Source organism: Cyanistes caeruleus, chromosome 5, assembly GCF_971803275.1.
Source record: "Cyanistes caeruleus chromosome 5, bCyaCae1.hap1.1, whole genome shotgun sequence".
Classification (NCBI taxonomy): domain Eukaryota; kingdom Metazoa; phylum Chordata; class Aves; order Passeriformes; family Paridae; genus Cyanistes; species Cyanistes caeruleus.
In genome coordinates this window covers 30,351,310-30,371,234 of record NC_141705.1, presented here as the reverse complement: position 1 = coordinate 30,371,234, position 19,925 = coordinate 30,351,310, and the positions used below count along the sequence as shown (strand labels likewise).

Genomic DNA, 19,925 nt, shown 5'->3' with positions numbered 1-19,925 from the left:
AAGAGCCGAGTTTGTTTTCTGTGAGAGGAGTCTCTGTGGGTGAGCAGAAGGACAGCCTGGCTCATTAAGGCTCATCCAGAAGTTAGAGTTCTGCTAGGGATCTCTTTCTCTGTCCCATCCTAGCTCTGCATCAGTCTCCATGTGCAGCTCACCCTCTCTAGAGCTGTCTTGCCTAATAACAGTGCACGGTAACAGAGAGACGAGGCAAAGCTGCAGGAGCTCTGTCAACAGCAATTCTCCCTGCTAAAGGAGGGCAGCTGCAGCCACTCTGGAGAGAGTTTCTCACACACAATGCAAGTCAGGATGTGGTTGCTGTTATGTTTCATAGCAGAATAATGGTGTTGAAGATGGTTTGTTTTCTGCTCCTCATCCTTAATAAAAAAAAGATAGATCAATATAAATGCCTTCACTGTGAAAGAAGCATGAGCTTTGTTACAGCCACCAACAGATAAGAATCATTTCCCAGGTAAGTCCTTTGTGAAAAGGCATCATTCTCAGAAAGGGATCAAGGAAAATGGACACCAAGATAGTTCCATTTTTGATAACTTTATCAATATTAAATAACAGTTGCCTTCATTTGCAGGAAGCCCAGGTACCATAGAAGCACAAGATACACTGAAGTTAGGAAGGTAGAAAGGGCAGGTGGAGGTTGAAACAAATTTTTGATTCTCTACAATGTATTGCTCCATAGTTTCCTTGTGTGAGAGTGAAAATAGGACAAGTTTTGGGAAAGGCACAAGTTTTGGGCTTCTGAATAGGTCTAGAATTCTAAAATTCTGAAATCCTTAATTTTTGGGAAATAAAAAAAAAAAGTCAGCTTGTTGAGTTTGGATGTTTGGACCACATTCTGGACTACACATGTAATCCTCAAAACTCAGTCACAGATGATAATGTAGCAGATCTATATAAAAGATAGTGTGAACTCTGTTCAGTTGTTCAAGGTTGGGGGGGAGAGGAAAAATAAATAGTAACTGAAATCTTGTGATTTTTTAAACTAAATTTTAAGATCACAATTAGAGGGATTTTATTTAAGGAGAATGAAAATTTATTACCACATAATGGTAAAAAGACTAATAAACACTCAGAAAACATTTTCTTATTCACTAAGGTCTGTATTTTTTCTGGAAGTTTTTCTCAGAAACATTAATTAAAATAAAATAATTAGTTGCTTCCATTGTGATTTCAGGCTTTTAGCAGTTCTGACACCAAATGTCCCTGTTTAATAGCACAATTGGTACTTTTTTTTATTTCTATTGTTGCAAAAACTCTTTTGTTCTCTTCCCTGTAATCCATTATAAAAGTATCCATTACTATAAAAGAAATTATTTAGCTCTACTTAGCCCAAAAGGAACTTTTACACATTCATGAGGTGTTTTCACAAAATGTTTGGTTAAAAAGTGAAAATGCTGCCACATTTTGTAAGAGGGAATGTAATACTTTGTAAAAGGCTGTTGTTGTGCTAAAAAGTCTGCTCACTTGAGAATGTGCCTTCATTTCCCATAGAACCGGGCTGTAAAATCTGAGAGGAGAATGAATTTCCTTTTTGATATGAGGAAAGACTGTCACTTCAAGCCCTGGATACGGCAGGTTTCTCTGTCATATCACAAATGACATAAATAAAGATCATGTCTTATATGTGATTAACAATTATATATGCATTGCAGACACTAATTGCCCACGCTGATCTTTAGGGATATAAACAAGAAATGGCAAAGCTCTTCTTGCCTTTTTACATAATTTGCCATTTTTTCATTTAAAAGAGAGCTGTAGCTCTCTTTCAGTAGTTGAAAATCTGGTTTGTAAGAAAGCTTAGGCTATAGGGTCAAATATTGATCTTTTTATTTCCTGTTCAGTAAAAGGATTTATGTAAGGGGACAAGGATAATTTCTGTCCAAAGCTTTAAAGCAAGGCTGATCTTTAAAAGAGAAAACCAATTGAAAATTCCACATGCAGTATTTACCATGTTCAATGAAATCCAAATATCTTACTTGGAAATCTATTCTTTATACATATAGCCTTGATGCCACAGCTCTATATTAAAAAGCAGTGATTATTTCACCCTCTTCAAGTAATGTGAGAGTCCAGGTCTTCTCAAAACAAATATTATCTAACTCTTAGTTTATCTACAACTGGTGTAACACCAGTTGTACCCTGCCACCCACCATGGCCAGATGGGAGGGTATCTTTGGAAGATTTGCTTACTGTAAGATAGAGTTCATTCTGCTTTTCTTTCTGCTTTTCTTCAGTGCTGGAAAGCATATGGGTTGGACTGTTTTTACTTTTCAATAGTTACATAGCCCTTTCTGAGAGTTAAATCCAACAAGGTTTCGGAAGATATGCATCAATATCATAAAAATAGCTAAATCTCTTGTTAAAGAAGCTGTTTGTTTGGTTTTTTTAAGCATCATTCATAATATGATTTTTTAGTATTCAGCTAGATAAACAGCCCCAATTTGAAGACAGAGGCCTCAGGGTGATTTTCTAATTCCTTGAGGAATCTTATATGAAGAGAATCTGAAACCCAAGATATGAGCATACAGAATCATAGAAAATGAAAGCAAGAAAAAGAATGTATTTCAGATTACTCTCTCATCACATTTCCTAAAGCATTCTAATTGTGCTAAGCATAGGGAGACATATCAATATATTGACAAAGGGAAGGCAATACTATTACTCTTTTTTTATAATATCATCAATAATTTCTTGCATTTTGAAAACACAGGCCCTGGAATATAAAAGTAAAGATCTTGAAAACTCAGACATAACCTCTTTTTCTGGATGAAGGAGAGAAGGGAGACTTTTTTAATAAACTTCATAGATTGAAGCTTTGGATTTATTTTCTGTGGAAACTGAATTTTTAAATACACTTTTACAAAAGCTGATCTCCAAGACCATTGTACCAAATATGTTCAGGAAACAAAGGGGATCTTCTATCAAATAAATCATCAGGAGACAAGTGAACACAGGCAAAAATAAAAACCTTCAGACATGAAGAAGGAGCTTATTGCAATGAAAAGAATGGTTTCAAGTTATCAGCTGCAGAAAATTCAACAGAGATTTCTGGCCAGCTCAGGAAATGAAATTTCCTATCACTGATAATACAGGCATATGAAAGTTTTCTTCTGAGAAGAGAAAAGAACTGTGTTAAGATTCTGTTTTTATTAATATAGATTAGGCTATAAATTAAGCTACTATTTTGAATGTTAGAAAGTATGAATAATAAGTATTCAGTGAATTAAAGAAACAGTCTTAAATGGCATCTTCCACTCAAATTTGTACATTTTTGTCAATCGTTTATTACTTGGGGTCAAATTCTACCTAATCTTTCTTCAGAGACCATTCTTTCTATCATTATGAGTTTTGTTCATCCCAATTTACTCAGGTACAGCATTCATCTTGCAGCCCTCTATTAAAAAACCGGATAACTGCTGCTTGCACACACTGACTGATACCACCAGCCATGTTCTAAAGTCAGCTTCTGTATCTGATAATAAAACTCTATATTTGTCACTCAGTTCAGGACCTACAATGCAAAGGAAATTCTGATGTCCTCAGCATGTTTTCCATAGTTCTGGACCCCAGGAAAGCAAGCATCCTGTTTACCTTTTTGTGCAAAAGTATAACAATATTTTTATATGTTCTGTGCAATCATAGAATCACTCAGGTTGAAAGAGGCCTTTGGGCCTTCTGATTTTCTCTCTGCTCAAGCTTGTGCCATCCTTGAGGTCCTCCTGGGTTACCTGGACCTTTTTTCAGAAGTAACGAACTTTCATCATTTGTCCTGAGTTTCAGCCAAAGTTCGTTGTTTGGCCAGGCTGGTTTCTTCCCCATCAACTCATCTTTTGGTACACAGGGACAGCCTGATTCTGTGCCTTTCAGAGGAGTTCCTGAGGAATGCCCAGTCTTTCCAGACCCCTTTGCCCTTCAGGACTGGCTCCCAACAGATTCAGTCAACCAGTCTCCTAAGCAGGCTAGACAAAGTCTGGCCTCTGGAAGTCATGGAAGCCTGGAAGTCAAGAATGAGGTATGTCTCAGTGTACCACCCTGACGCACACAGATGAGGCAGGAATGTTTCTGTCACGGCTGCAGAAGAAAGTAATACTCAAGAAGTACCACCCCTTGGAGAGGTAGTCTGGCAATTGTTGAACAATTCAAATTGTGTCTCCTCTAAGAATGACTAGGAGAGGTGCTTTGCTAGCACCTCCCAACCTTGCGTTATTATTAGATATTAAAAATATTCAGTTCACATTAATCAAAGGTCTGATTTCAGCTGAGACAATCAAGAGATGATCAAAACCTTGCATAAAATTAATCCTTTAGCAAGAATTTTAGGTTTTGTCTTGAAACTTCTATTTTCCCAGCAATGTCCCCTTGGGAAAAAAAAAAAACTTCCAATGGCATTTTCAAATTCCAGTGAACACAGGAAGAAAAATCTCAGACTTCTAGACTTGCCCACAGCCTCACATTTAGGAGTCTTGGTCACACAAGGGATTGCCAGACTGGCCCTAATCCCTGTTCTAGTGGGGAAAGGGAGTTAATAATCAGCATGCATGTCCCTTTCATGTCAGCAACTGTTGTAGTATCCTCTTGTCAGAATCCTAAAATGCTTCTGGCATTAAACTTAAATAGTGATATATACTCTGAATGAAATTTCAGTATCATATGGAGATGCATATTTAAATGTCTCAGCTGGAAACTAGTGAGCCTGTTTTGGCTATCTGTTCTCTGGAGCTTATAGGAGATACGTATCAAAGCAAGAAAATGAAAGCAAAGGCTGGATTTTGTTCCTTTCCTAACAATCCTTGACTGCTAGAGCCCTGCACAGTGAATATATTGGTTTAACTCCTCCACAGAGCCTCATGTCTCCAACTGGTCCTTCTGAAACTTGTCTATGAAGGGAGGATGCTAGGTGAGATTTGGGCATGGAGATCTCCTCTTGCACTGCATTTTATTTTTAAAGTTTGGGATTTAACATGCTATTGAGAGCAATTAGGGCATTGTTCTTTGCATCATATGAGGATTACTTTGAGAATTCATTGGGTGCCTTCTTGATACCGGCAGATTTTTGCCTGTAGGGAAATAATTGAACAAAAGTAATAACCGCAGAGGAGTATTTTATGTTAGGATAATGCCACCATACAGAAAATACAAAAGTAACTAAATAAAATGATCTAGAAAGGATTTGTTTTGCAGACAGCTGAGCTTGTATTAAGATTTAATTTAAAGTGTATTATTTTTTTTTTCACGTCTTTACATTATTATCTGTTCATGTCAATGAAGGATCCTCAGAGACCAGATTAGTCTGGGGTTTTCATGGTATCAGAACATTGTAAATCAAGAAGTTTAAATTTAAATCTAGATATTTTATTTATTTAGCTATTTTAGTGAGTGGAACACAGTACAAGTGTAACAGCAACTTTTTATGACAAGATCTAGCCCTTGGGTTGCACTGGCTGGTGAGCCCAAGGAGTGGTGTGTACTCATGGACTCCTAAGCATAGGACAGTTGATTAAAAACATAATTTAGCACACAAGGGGTTTAGATTCCTGAAACAGATAAAATGTTACCCTAAGGAGATTTCAGCTTTGTGTGGTGGGAAATACTATCCCTACACCCTAAAGAGGAAAATACACCACTTCTTTCCAGCATTCCTGTACAGGGAAGCCTGCAAGTCTAACCTGAGTTAGACAGGTCTAACATGTTTGAAGGTGCAAATATGGCACTTGAAACTTACCTGGAACTGGCAACTATATGAAAACTTCTTTATTTGTATTAATCTGAAAGGGTTTTTGTTTTGTTTTTTTTTTTTTAAATCATTTAATACTTTTAGAGCCTTACACTGCTGTAACAAGACATGGAGAAAGAGGAGTTACTTCCACCATTGCTTTTTCCAGCAGGTATTAAGAGACTGAGCAAAATAGTCATTACTCATCATAGGCTGACATTTGTCTAGACTTGAATACTGGAGTGGAGTGACAGTTGACATGCTAATGTAAAAGATATTTGTACTACACCAGTATTAAAGCAAGATGTACTCTGCCTCATTAGCATTGTATATACGATGCCCTGACAATTCACTTATACTTTGCTAATGCATTGCCACTACTGAACTGCATTTTTCTCTTCTCTGGGTTTTTTCCAGATATAAATGTTAGATATTTAAATAGATATTTGTTACTTTCAAAGGTATATAACCTGCTGAAGGAGTGCTTATTCAGCTGTAGAGGAAATATACTAACATATTCTGCTTTATGCCAGGTAAGTTTATATGTAAAGTAATATCAATTACCAAGTTATTAAGGGGTTTTTTTTTGGTATCTCCTTTAGTGCCACCTTATATTGCACGTCACCTTTTCTTATTTTTCTAATCTTCTGACATACTAGATAAAAATAACCTTGAAATGGGTCATATTCCTAAGATTTTCATTCCTGGTTTTGATGTCAATAGGATTTGGTAGAAAAATCACTAAGAAGGAGAAGATTGTGAACAATGCTTTAAAGTCATATCCAGTCCTTGTTCACTCCTTATCCTTTGTGCTTTAAAGGTTTTACCTCAACATCTGTCATATCTGCCAAACTGGAGCTTATCACATGCAATGATTATCACTGCCACACTGAATTGAGCCAAGGGTAATCTTAAGCACCAAAAGTGTTAAAAGCAACACTAGACTTGCACTGCCTGACCTAAAAAGCGGAGACAGAAGACCTCCAGGGAACAGACAGACAAGTAAGAAAAATGTGTGGCATTATGAAAAGTCAAATAATGAATTAATCCTTGGATTTTGTCTATGGAAGTTACTGATTACATGTTCAGAATAGTCAAATAGCCTTTTCATTTATCCTGTTTTCAAGACATGGACATTAGTTTAGCCTGTCTGTACTTTAAGATGTGAGAATCTCCTTAAAACAAAGGGTCAAAACCAAGCTCTCTCATTGCTGTGTGCTGTGACACACCTTTACTGAAGCTGGCTGTGACAAATGGTGAGGCTCTGAACTTTAAAGGACAATGGACAGGTTTGAATTATTGTGCTTTCCCCAGTTGAAAATAAGGAGAATAGCCATTCTCATCCATAAGAATTGGCCACTTAGTATAATTAAATTCTGGCAGACTACGTACAGCAGGTGTATTTTAATTAAATTTCTCCTTTATTACATCAGGAGCTGTATGCAGTCCCTGTGGCTCTTCTCCATCTTGCTCCCCCCACTTTCCCCCACCAAACACCCCCTGCCACAGTCTCACCAAGTAGCTGAGACACTCTCCAGCAAAAGGTTAGACAATGCTTATAAGTAGGTACTGGGATTTACTAGAATTAATAAAATTAAATAGAATTCAGCCATGGGAAAATATGCTTTTTGAGGAATTAAAAATGTATTTAAACATTTAGTTCATGGAATAGAAAGAAGATGACTCTTAGTCGTGATCTGTAGATTTCCTTTGGCATTACTTTCTGAAATTTCAATATGAAAAAGATTTTATAAAACTAGTAAAGAATTGAGGTTTTGAGATAATTTTAATATGTTATTTTACCTGTTTCACAGATATTTGAAACACTTATAAAATTTATTTTTACTAGCTGATGTTTTCATTGACATGTAGTAGTGTGTTCAAATTTAATTTTACTCCAAAAAGTAAGTTTATATATATTTTGCATTGTTGGTTACCAGAGATCTATACAGAAAATACTTCCAATATATTCTAGCATGTTGAAAACACATGACAAAGAACTTCACAGGATATTAATTACATTAGTTTAATGCAGACCTAGAAGTTAAGTTTTAAAATGTAGTCCAGGACTAAAAATAAGATTAAAATTGAATGTATCTTGTGTACATGGAAAACAAAGTAATAACATTACAAAAAACCAAACTGGAACACAGAGATATGAACATATTTTCTGCCATATGCCTTAAATGAATTGCTGCACTATTAATTTTTACTCATTATGGCAACATTTTTTTCCTTTATTCAAATTTCACTTCCTTTCATTTCTTCACTGAATCTAATCCGTTCTAATTTCTCTAAATGAATTTACCTTTTAAGGAAAAACAAAACCAAAAACCAAACCAAATATCAAAAAGTCACCAAATTAACTAGGAACAAGCAAGCTGGCATTTCACAGAGAATCTATATTTGCTCATGACTCATACTTTTTATAGCATTTGCAATGATGAGGAATCAGGATATGTGTTAAAAAACTTCTTTCTCTCTAACCCACATGCATATTAGTATATGTAATCTGCTTTTCCTTGCTTTATTGGTTTATGAGTGTGGGTCTAAAAGGAGTGTTGAAAAAAATGTTGAAAAAGTGTCCCATTACCAGAATATTTTCACATATATTTTAGAGTTTATTTTAATTTCCATCATGTGAATGTTCAGGTTATTCATACAAATGTTTAACAGAATAAACCAATTCTGAAATTAAATATTTTGTAAGGGAATAATAGTAAATGACCCCAAGTCAATTTTTAAAAAAGAAAATATAGATTTTTATCCCAAAGAAAATTTCAATGAGAACCATTTCACTTATGTTTTGAATTAGTGCAAATTTATTTTGAACTGTCAATAGAGAAAAAAATAGTATTTTTTCATATTATATTAAAATAATCATATGTCCCATATGATCCAGGCTGCTCACTGCATTTTTGAATATGAGTATTTTGGCATTACTAAAACTGCAATATTTTGTTCTGATTTGTTGAAACGGCCTAAAGCACAGTGATGTGAATCACTTAAGAAATGAAACCTTGTTTTCCTGTGGAGTACTTCATGTGCAATATGTTCTGTAGTGCCAGACTGCTTACAAACCTGTGAGATAATCTTCACATCAAACTTTGCACTCTAAGGGACATTAGAGAAGACACAGCACTGCAGGGATGATGCTCCATATGAAGGAATGAGACTAGAGGGATCTCTTGCTTCATAAGGACATCCATGTGCTCTAAGGATATGTAGCCTGTTCTTTGAAGTCTTTGTTCTAAATGAAAATTCTCTGCTTTGGCTCAAATAAAAGTTAAATTAAACGTTTGCTTATTTTTGAAAAGAAAATATATCTTTTGGCATTATAAAAGGCTTCTCACAGAAATCAGTTCTCCAGAAGCTACATTTCCTCTTGTAAAATTCCAATGGAATACTCATATCCAGCTCTTGTTATAAATAAACTTCTTAAAAGCATTCAGAATGTGTTCTGACTGATGCTACACATGGCTATAAGAAATGTGTTGGACCGGGTATTTTAACAGATTCTATTCTATAAAGCCAAGCAGAACACAAAAATGCCCTGAGATGTCCTGAACAGTTTGCAGAGTGCCTGGAGATCAGCATGTTCTGCCTGGGACAGTGTGGCAGTGCAACACTCAGCATCCTCTCCCACTCACAAGCCCTGATCATAGGTGTTAGAGGCAACAGGGCTGCCTGAGCCATTAGCCCTGAAAGCTGGAGAAACAGCCTTTGCACTGGGAAATCTGCTGTTTTTCCATAAAACCAAACTCAAAACAGCACCCACACCAGCACCAACCACCACCACCCCCCACCAAAAAAGAAATAAATCTACCTGTGGTTTGTTCAGTTTGCTGAACTCTTTATCTGAGACCAAATACATCCATGCTTCTGACAAATTGGCACTACTGGCAAGATCTTGCTTCTGCATGAACAGGAACTTTGAAACTATGGAGTTGACAAAATTGAGCAGTTGGGGTAAGTTTCTGTCCGTATTTCCACACTTACAGAGATAAAACAGAAAATGCCCATACCACTGAGACACAGTCAGTCAAAGGAGGGAGAGAATGACAGATGGAACAAAGAAAAGTTGAGAGAATATGTTGAAGATTCAGCCTTTCTTCATCAGAGCCTGGAGATGCAGCAGATTTTTCTGGTACAGTATGCATATTCCTACTCTTAAGGTTTACAGGACAAAATAAAGCAAAAAAATAACTGTCTTTCCTCACTCATTGTGTAAATGTGAGACTTCATATGGACATCCTCCTGTGCAATGAACACACTGTTTTTCTTTCAGTTTTGAGAAGGAGAGAGAGGAAGATGCATTGCCTACAACACCTCAGAAGAAATCTGCTGGGAGCACTCACGCTGCAGGGACAGCCATCAGGACTGCAATTCAGGCACAGCTCCTCACAGTCCTGACCTGCTGCATTCTCTGAGGGGTCTGGGATGCCAAACTGGAAGAAGAAAATCCACAGAAAAAACTGTAATATACTGTTGGAACTTTTCATTGCCCAAACACAACCTCATATATTCCAGGTTCTACATATTCTATTTTTTTTGAGGAGGAAGTATCTTACACTTCACAGATGACACACAAGAGACATTCTTTACTTCATTACTCAGCCCAGGTTTCTTTTATGTTTTCTTCCCTGCTTTCTGTCTCCTATGGATTTACAGCCTTATTTCAGTTCCCTTACATCACTGCCACTGTTGCCTTTAGACTTATGCATGGTATCTTATCTACTTTAATAAGATACTTAACATTCTCTTTCTACTTCAAGATAATTGGTTTGAGTTAGTTTTATGCTAAAAAGAGTGCATTTCTACCAATCAGTCTCCATATCTGCAACAACTTGATTCACCATGTAGTGAAATGCCATTCCAATACTTTTATAAAACTTACTGCATGAGAGAATGTTTTTTAAGCTCGCTTTTATGTCTCTTTCTCATCCCACTATAAACAGTTTGGTTGCCACATGTTGGAGGAATCTAATTTAGATTTTATATTCACTTGCATGATGGTGTAACAGCACTGGTGAGGGAGTGGAGTAGATACAGTAAAACATCTTTATGCTAATTGCTCAGTACTAATGTGTAATAAAAATATTTATACAGCAGCTAGTAGTCTACTTTGTATTGTCATCAGTATTTGCTGGTTTTATATTAATAGATTAATCTTTAATAGACTTCTGGTTGATCTGAGTAAAAAAACACATTTACCTTGCTCTTTTACACTCCTCTATCAGTCTGTTTAAATATTTGCATTGCAGCATCACTGTGTACCTAAATGATCATCTGGTGTTTACCTTCCACACATGTGAAAGCACTGCATCAAGACAGAACAGTAATTCTTAAGCCTCATTTGAGAACAGCATGTCTAAGTAATGATATTGATATACACCACTAAAATATTCACAGTATGCTGTAGCATAGTCTTAACATTCAGCACAATCACAGAACTTTCATAACCCTATGATTAAACTGGTTCCTTCTCTTTAGATATAAGGAATATCCTGTCAGTATTGATTTCCATAATGAAAAATAAACCCAGGAATTGTTACACTAGTCACCTTAAACTATATAAAGTTATATTTGTGTATTTTAAATATACTTAATTATTCTTTATTCCTGGTCTGTGGACTCCTTTATTTTATACTTGTCCTTCATTCCATCATCTGTGTCCTGTTCTGCTGACAGAACTGATAATTTAATTTTTTCAAATAAACTTAAGGATAGAATATTTCTTGTGTTCATAAAACATACTCAATTTGGAAGTATATTTTAAAATTCAAAACTGAAATCTCTTCTAAAGATTTGCTGCTTTTCCTTCTTTCCTCAAGACATTGGAGAGCTTTGAATGCTTAATAATCTGAATACTAAAACAACTTCTTATGGATACGGATTATCCTAAAAAGCTTAAAAAGAACGATCAAAAGTAACTAGATTAGTTTAAGTTGAACAACAGATCTTGTTCTCCATCGCAGTAGTTGTGAGAGTTGCTCACTTTTTCAAGAAAATTCTTACAGCTTTAGTGAATTATGTTCCCTAGAATCTCAGAAGGAAGACTCATTGCAGAACTTGGAGCGCTTACACACATTTCATGATGTGGTGTTAATTTGACAGTCACAGGAACCTCTTGTCCAATTCAGAGCTCTGAGTGCACTACTTATTTCCAGAGGGATCTATGTCCTTAAATTGACTTTGCTATGTGAGCATGTACTTTAGATTGAAACTTCACTGTTAGATTGTATCATCTACTACACTGAGCAGTTCCTTACTTTGAGATTAGTATCATTAATTGAATCTATTGTGAATCAGAGTAAAGCTATTCAATCTGGATTTAAATTGTGATGGTATACATATCATCTGGAGCAGCACTACAACATGGTGAAACAGAGTGCATTAACATTTACAGAACTTGTATATAAAACAACTTCCTTTTCCCATGCTTAATGAAGACTTTATTTTGAGGAACTTCTTAAATAAAGCTGTGAAGATAGGTCTGCTCACAAGTGGTATTCTCTAGAAATGCTTGCAGACATTCAGTTCTGTACACTACTCTTCAGAGACAGAGGGAATCAGGGAGTCAAAAACTTCACTGTAGTTAAAAAAGATTCATCAGAAGACTATGTTTTTGATCTACTAAGACTTGGTAAACAGTTTCCCTGTACTGTTAAACTTTTTCCCAAAAAATTAACAGGAAATGTTTTAGTGAAAGCAGTGTATGGCCAAAGGTCTCACTATTATCAGGGTTATTGATTCACATAAAATCTATAACTTCTTCAGTTATTATGTATGCATAAATAATTCTCTAAATATATTGTGACTGAGCTGATGAAGTTTGGGTTTTTGGAGACTTGGAATTTCCCACTCTTTAATAAGGATGGCATCACACATAGTCCTCCTCTTCATTTCCCTCCTCCCACAAAGCTGGAAGAAACTGCACGACTCTGTGGCTTTTAAACTTTTGTCCTATTAGACTGAAATGCATCAACACCTACAGAAGATCAGGCAGGACAGCAAAGTTACACCATGCAAATTTGCTGCTTAGGAAAGAAATGTTACCTGAGAGGGATAAAATCTGCTGAAGAGAGATTTTCAACTACAGAACAACCTTGCTGGTTTTTAAGTCAGACCTCTTTAAAACAACGTGTTTCATTAAGACTTATGTTTACAAAAAAAGAATTAGCATGATAACAAAAAAATGCAGACCACTTATAAAAAGTGAAAACAATCCTAAATACACTGCAAATACTCCATTATACATAACTGTCAAGTCCTCAATAATAGTTACATTTTCAAATGTACTCCCTTTCTTTTCTGTCTTCATCTTCTGAGTTTCTTCAAAGGGTTTGTCAGACAACTTAATAATGTAACAAACAGTTCATGGTATTGAGAGTTCAAAGTGCAACAAGGAAGTTTGCATTCTAATTCATCATTTTTTCCAGTAAATAATGATAATATTTTATCACTTCCTTATTTTTTTTTTTCCATTTAAATCCATGCTTCCTTGTTATTTTATTCCTTCCACCTTCTTGGTTTTGTCAACAAAGGGGATTAACTCACCCTAAAATAAAAGTTTATAAGAAAGTCCCTCTGATTCTGAGCCCTGCCAGCACTACCACCTTTCCTTGAGCCATCTCTGAAAGTCGTTCTTGAAAAGGGCAGCCTAAATCCTGTCTCAAGCAGGAAAGAATTTTAGAGAAACTCAAAGTGTATTTCAGTAAGAGTTCCTTGTGAAAAGGATTAGAGAAAGGGGTTTGAGCTTGTCTGTGGCCTCCCTGTAAAAAATAGTGGTCTAAAATTTCTCTTATTTATGTGAAAAAATCTGCTCTGCCCACCTATTCTGCCCCCATCACCCTTTTTTAGTGCTATTCTCTCACAGAAAATGTGTTGTATATGTGGACATCATAGAGACATCAGTTATGGTACACTCTTGAGTTAGGCAAAATAAACTCTGTAACAAAATGTGTTCTTTTGTCCTAGCTCCCAATTTAAAGCACTGTTAAGGGCACTGTGATCTATATTCCCACCCCCCCAGCCCACCCCAATTTAAATGAAACCAAAATACATCACTTTTAAGTTTCTCTCAGAATTAATGGTTAACTCAGAATTGAAGGATAGATGATGATCAGAGACTGAAATGTGTTTTTAATGTAAATGAGGTCTATTCATTAGTGATGCGGATTTTCTGATTACAGAATAGCTAAATATGAGAATCTGTGTAGAGAAGAGCTCACAAGTCTACACACATGATACTTTTTGGGAAGCCACAAACAGGAGATATTCCTAACCCCATATTGTTAGAGGCTAAATGTAATCCCATGCTCAAAGTTCAATACAAATTTATTTTGATTCTTAACACCACTTGAAAGCCTCACTGATCATTTTAGCTCTGATGCCAAAGAAAACTGCAGTATGTCTTAGAATCTGCAGAAGCCACAGTTCCACTGAGACAGAATATTTTAGAAAAGTATGTGATGACTGGTTTATGACCCAGAGCATTCTGACAATTTTATGTAAAACAAGAATGTAGGTCAGATATAACATTAACATGAAAATCACTATCTCATATGTCTATTATTCATGATGTCTAGAGTGGTCTCTCACTTCATCCATGCTAAATAACCTTTCCTCCATGAATGGATAAATTCACCTTCAGGCAGAAACTAACCATAAAAAAGTCTAAACTTAAAGGTTGCAGAAACTTATGAATGGTTATTCATTATTTCATCATGAGCTGATAATTGAAAAGGTCTAGAGACACTGATTTAGAGTAATTATAGACCCAGTTGCCTCAATGTTATGTCAACTTTTAATTTCCAACTGATAAATCCATTTAAGGCCTCTCATGTAGTAATGCAAAAAAATCTTTAAATTCTCCATCTTTGGTCTATTGCACTGTTCTTGTTTACATAGCCTTGGGCCAAACTCTGAGCTTCAGCAGCAACTGAAGCATATATCCCTCCTGTTAGGCTCCCTATGTCTTTTTATTTCCCTGCATAATTCCTTCTCGTTTCTATTTCCCTTCCCTTGTTATCATGACATGATGTTATCACAGCCTTATGTCAGCTTTAGCTGGAAAACAACTTCTACAGTGCTGCAGTGAGTTTGTGGCAGAGACACAAGTGAACTATCCAGTTTCTGTCATGTGTCTTTTTTGTCATCAAAAAACAGACTCGGGTTCCAAAAACGCAGACCTCGAACACTAGAAGCTCATATTTTTATTTTTTTTTATTTTTACTCAGAAATAATGATTTTTATAATCTTTAATATAACTAAATTTCTGTTTCTTAAGATTTTTGTCTTAAAATCCTTCTATAGTCTATAGTAGAAGGAGTGAGTGATAATGTTAATGTAGATATTAATGAGTATATTCCAAATATTTTAGTTATTTTCTCCTCCTCGTGAGTGCTATTCTAAAACTGAAAAAAAATACCTAAAAATTACCATTTTTAAACTATAGAGTCAATACCTAAAATGTTTGATGTCACAGTAAAGAACATCTTTCTATCTGCTTTTGTTAGTTCAATTGATAGTAATTCCTAATTATTTACCCTGTTTTGAAGAAAAGGGTTAGAATTGTAAGCATAAGATGAAAAAGAGCTCTCCAAAACATGGACACTTGGCTTTGCATGGGTTTTTTTTGTCTAAGATATAAAATTATCACAGTATTTTAATTTTTATTTATCTTTAGTATATTTTAAACAAAATGCTCAATTTCCCAGTAGTTATGAACTAATATGCACAATTACAGCTGTGCATATCTTAAAATCTTCCTTTTATTTGGAAAATATGCAGTGAAGACGTGCAAAACTAAAAGATTTCCTCTTAGGAGCTTCACATATAGGACAGACAATTAAGTGAAGCCTGGCATCTTCTGTCAGGAAAATATAATAACTTTTTAGGGTGTTGTGTGAAACCCTTCAAGCCACCTTTGTGCTTAGCATTCTGTAACATTGAGTCAAAATTTTAACATATATTTCCTACTATAGAGATGTAGTATTCTTATATTTCACCCTTTTTGTTGGATGTACACACTTTATCTGGAATATATGTAGTTAAGGAACAGCAGTTTTAAAGCTTTTGAGCAGTATTGTTAAAATATTCTAATAATGCTTATTCTGTTCTTGATATAATCTGTGCAGATATACCTGATATGTGATCGTGAGTTATTAACTTCTTTTTTATGAGTAGAGAAATTAAATTTTAATAAAACAATATATTTCACTCTTCAAGGCAAATATGTAACACTATATACCTGAGTCTATTCAAAATAATTATTTAATTTCATTTGTTCAACATGCTATTTATATGTTACCAGAAGGTGGGCTATTTATCCCACTTCTCCCCACGCTAAATTTGAAGCCAGTTTTACTTCTGAGAATTTCTTAAACACCTCTTGCCTAAAATTGCCACACACCTCCATATGTGGATTTGTCTGTGGGGGTACAAATGTGTTTCTCAGAGAGACTTTCTACACTGCAGGAGAGCTTAAAACAGAACCCTTATCTGAGGGAACTTCAGTTCTCATTGTTGCTCAGTTCTGCCATTTATTGCACTCTTTAGAGGCCTTAGCTCATTAGGTACCAAGGACTCCAGGGATTTCATTATAATATACACTACAGGGAACACTGCTTTGAAGGAAATTCCCATCAAGCTGTCATCATCTAGCAATTATACCAATGTTTCAATTTCTTGTTATGCATTACTTTCTCCTCAGTGGAATCCTCATGAATCGAACCAGAGCACAGGCCAGATATCCTTGATCCAAGTGAGCAGCACCGTGCAGGCTGCCTTGTCCAAACCATTCAGATTTGCTAATTCAGCACTGATTCCAGATGAACTTTGATTTAATTTATGTGAGACCACTCTGTGAAATTTTCGTTAAATTGTTTCACATGACTGGCAAGTATTTGTACTCTAGGAAGGTTAACTTTGCCTCTGACAATTTAGCTGGATGTTTCATCCAACATCCATTAATGTCAGCCCAAAGATTTCTTTTGGCTTCTACAGTCTTTGGATGATGTTCTAGAGCTCTAATTTGCCATCTGTGTGCATCTTTGCTGTGGCTGTCCAGCTACTGGATCTGGTCATTGCATATGCAGTTTCCAAAAAAAACATTTCTGGGAACTCACCTTAAAAAGGTCGGTCTGTCTATGTATGTATGTATGTATGTATGTATGTATGTATGTATCTATCTATCTATCTATCTATCTATCTATCTATCTATCTATCTATATTATATAACTATTTTAGATTAATATACAGAAAATATGTCAAAAAATTCAATTAACTCTATAGCCAAGTATGAATGCATGCTATGCATGTTAGTATCTGCATTTAAGTGTACAGGCAGCACTAAGTTAATGAATTTTCCTTTAGAAACCTTTCAGCTCTGGATATAAAGGGGACCTTAAAAATGCTAAGCATATTTTTTACTTCCAGTAAGAAATTATATGTATTTTTAAAACTGTTGAAAAGCTTTAAAATAAAGTTCTCACTTTGCCACTTGAAGTGATAATTTGCTATTTTTTACAGTTTCTACGAAAGTTACTAAAAAATCCTCTGAAAATGCATGCCCAATCCTCATTTGAAAATATGTTTAAATTAATAAAAATTAAATGAATCATTAGTTATACAAACATATTTAGAAATTCTTCTACAGAACTGCTACTGTCAGGCATTTAGCAGTGTTGTGGTTCAACCCCAGGTGTCAATAACACCTCACAGCTGCTCACCCACTCGCTCTCCAGCAGGACTGGGGAAAGAGAATTGAAAGGGTAAATGTAAGAAAATTCATGGGTTGAGATAAGAATATTTTAATCATAAAAATAACATAATCATAACATTAATTCCATTGTATCAAAGAAATTATCACTATAAATATGATTATAATTTATAATAATAATTATGATAATAATAAATAATAATTTGCCATGAGAAGGAAAATAAGAGAAAGAAATAAGAATTAAAACAATAGAAAAGCAAGTGATGCAAGTGAAAGCGACTATGTGATTTATGCCCAGTCAGTCCCCAAGCAGGAGCCTCCACACCAACCATTCCCCTGGTTTATGGACCACCACTGTAAAATGTCTGTATGTCTATATGTCCACAAATACCACAAAATATCCACTAAATTAATTTTGTCCAAGCCCTGGGGCTCCATCTGTTCTGGTGGTCACTTGGAACTGGAGACAGGAGGTGCTGTGTGGCATTCCTGGGCACCAAAGGCAGCTCAGGTCCAATTACCGCTGCATTTGCACTGCTTCTTGTAAGGTTTCTCCTCCATCAATTTGGGTGGTTCCTGCTATAGTAGTACCTGTAACATGCATCTTAAACAATGGATTACAACAATTTAAAGGTATTCCCATGACAATCTCCACCCTGGTCCCTTTGGACCAGTTTATAGTGTTTAAGATTGCAATAAACTCCTGCACTTGTTCTTAAGATAGTTAGCAACAAGTGACTCCTGCTGCAGTAGTTTCCAAAACATGCAACTCACATCCTGGGTTCCAACAATTTAAAGGTTTTTCCATTGCAGTCCCAACCAATATAATTCATTTTTCATTTTTTTTAACTAAAGTTCAATTCCTTTGAACCATACCATGGGGTTTGACATTGCCATGAACTACTCCTGGCCCTGCTCCACAGACTTGGGCTTATTCACAGATTCTAGTCCCCTAGGGTTGTTCCAGCTTCAAGTGGAGCCTTATCTATGAGCCACAGTCTCTCCAGGGACATACCTATTGCAGGCATGGACTTACACACAGCCACAGTCACTCTGGGGTGCAGTTGTCTGCATGTCCTTCTCCACCTCCCATGATAACTTCAGAGATAATCCTGCTCACCTTGGCTTTACCCACATCCACAGTCCCTTGAGAAGTAAACCTGCTCCAACATGGCCTTGCCAGGGCTGCATTCCCTCCAGGGCAGTCCCTGTTCTGTTATGGGATTATCCATGGTAATGTGCTTTAGGGTGTTCCAGCATGACCTCATATACAGTCACTCATGCTCCAAGGTGTACCTGCTGCAGCATGGACTTGAGCCACAATCCCTTCCAACATACACCTTCTGTGCCACAGACATAACCATGGCTGTAGATGCTTTGATGTGTACCTGCTGTGGCTTGGACTCATCCAAGGCCACAGATGCTCCAGGGTGTCCTGTATAGACTCATCCATGAATCCCAGACTCTTTGATTCAAGTTCACAAAGGAGTCCCAGCCTGCCCAGTGCAGCAGCAGAGAAACAGCAGCAATGCTCTGCCCATGTGCCAGACCAGCCACATGGCCTCTGCTGTGATCAGAATGCTTCCAGCACAGTACAGTAAAGCAATCAGCAGTATGGCAAGCAGCAAAGCCAAAGCAGCGACTAAGGAGCACTAGATTCTAATATACAGTGAGGCAAGCAAGCCCCATGGCAAGCACAGAAATCTGCTGATAAGTAGGAAAACCACAGCTATAAATTCAGTATGGCACATTCCAGTATTATCTGTCATTATCTTGAAACCTTTGAGCCACACATTGGGTGCAGTCACAGTTCTATTCCAGACAAAAACTAACTGCCCTCGCTTACCCCAGTGGGATGGGGAAGAGAATCAGAAGACTAAAAGTGAGAAAACTCATGTGTTGGGATAATAGGCAAAGCAAAAGCTGCATGCACAAGCAAAGTAAAACAAGGAATTCATTTACCACATCATATGGGCAGGCAGGTATTCAGTCACCTGCAGAGGAGCAAGGCAGCATCATGCATAGTAGTGACTTGGGAAGACAAACAGCATCTGTCTGAATGTCCCCCCATCTTCTCCTTTTTCCCCAGCTTTGATTGCTGGGCATGATGCCATACAGTATGGAATAACCCTTTGGTCAGCTGGGGTTACCTGACCCAGCTGCATCCCCTCCCAGCCTTTTATGCACCCACAACCTCCTCACTGGCAGGGTCAGGTGAGGAGCAGAAAAGTCCTTGACTCTGTGTAAGCCCTGATCAGCAGTAACAAAAACATTTCTGTGTTAACAAGACTGTTTTCAGCACAAAACAAAAACACAGCCCCATACCAGCTACTGTGAAGAAACTTAACTCCATCCCAGCCCAAACCCGCAGAATGAAGAAAACTCCTGTCGCTAAAGATAGCAATATTCCAAAGCATAGCCATTAATGCTTGTCCCCAGAAAAAATATCTTATTAAACTTAAAAATTTTTCATAG

The 19,925-nt window shown here is 36.4% G+C and overlaps 1 long non-coding RNA gene across 1 annotated transcript; it reads left to right on the top strand.

Annotated features, from left to right (window-relative positions):
- Window positions 1–245: 245 nt before the first annotated feature.
- LOC147653017 (uncharacterized) lies at window positions 246–10,836 on the top strand. The gene is made up of 4 exons (XR_015286903.1): window positions 246–466; window positions 6,187–6,258; window positions 9,727–9,872; window positions 10,014–10,836. It is a non-coding gene; the product is annotated as an uncharacterized LOC147653017 (long non-coding RNA).
- The last annotated feature ends 9,089 nt before the right edge of the window (window positions 10,837–19,925 follow it).